The sequence below is a fragment of the Haemaphysalis longicornis genome, unplaced genomic scaffold (assembly GCF_048455015.1).
Source record: "Haemaphysalis longicornis isolate Haplotype H1 unplaced genomic scaffold, Haemaphysalis longicornis Haplotype H1 scaffold_1, whole genome shotgun sequence".
In the NCBI taxonomy this organism is placed as follows: Eukaryota; Metazoa; Arthropoda; class Arachnida; order Ixodida; family Ixodidae; genus Haemaphysalis; species Haemaphysalis longicornis.
In genome coordinates this window covers 404,968,004-404,968,900 of record NW_027526203.1, presented here as the reverse complement: position 1 = coordinate 404,968,900, position 897 = coordinate 404,968,004, and positions in this window count along the sequence as shown.

Here is an 897-nt window from a genome sequence, read left to right as displayed (position 1 = left end):
GACAACTTAAAGGAACACTGAAGTGCTTAGTAAACATTGCGGGATTACTAGCGCAAATTGTCGTCTGGAGTCTCTAGGCCATTTTTCGACCAAACTTGCTGCATGCGTTTACGCAACTTTATTCGCTAGAAAAATAAATTGGGAAGTGCTGCTCTCCTCTCTGCATCATCCTTGCCGATTTCCTATTACGTTTCGTATGACGTTCAAACGAGATGGCTTAGCTTGACTGTGCTGCAGCACGGCTCGCCGACCCTACGACAGAATCAGTCGACCCAGCGTTTAGTCGGCTGGCCGCCGGCGGGCCATTGCAACTTCGCAGTTAGTTCACTCAATTGAGCCTAAGTGACGACACTGAAAGAATGTGCCCTTATTTTGTCAGTTTGTAGACTGTATCAAGCTCCAAAAGCTCCACACACGCCTACATGCGACGCTTCGCTGACTGGTACGCTAGTAGAAAAATCTAAGCCCAATTAAAAGCGGGAGAAGAGTCAGCGAAGTTAATATAGGTACAAAGTAATTCAAATCAACCGAAACTTTTATCGTAAAGGACGGGAAGCACCTTTTTTGTTGGGTGAACTAGTACAGCGGTGAGCAGCACGACCACACATGTGCGTACGCTTTTCTGCCTAAGGATTGCAGTCGCTATAATTTTTCGGACGCTTACTGCACAAGCGTTATTCGAGAAATGGTCATCCGAGTTGCTTGGAATTCTAAAACTAAATAAAAAATGTAAACTGGCTATACATTATATATTTTGTATTTCCTCCCCTGACAGCGCTGGCTTATGGCCGAGTGGTCTGAAGCACTAGGTACGTTGTTTTGCAATTCGCAAGTTCGAATCCCCGATGGAGAATGTGTTTTTTGAAGTTCTTTTATTGGTTTTTGGGCAATGATTTC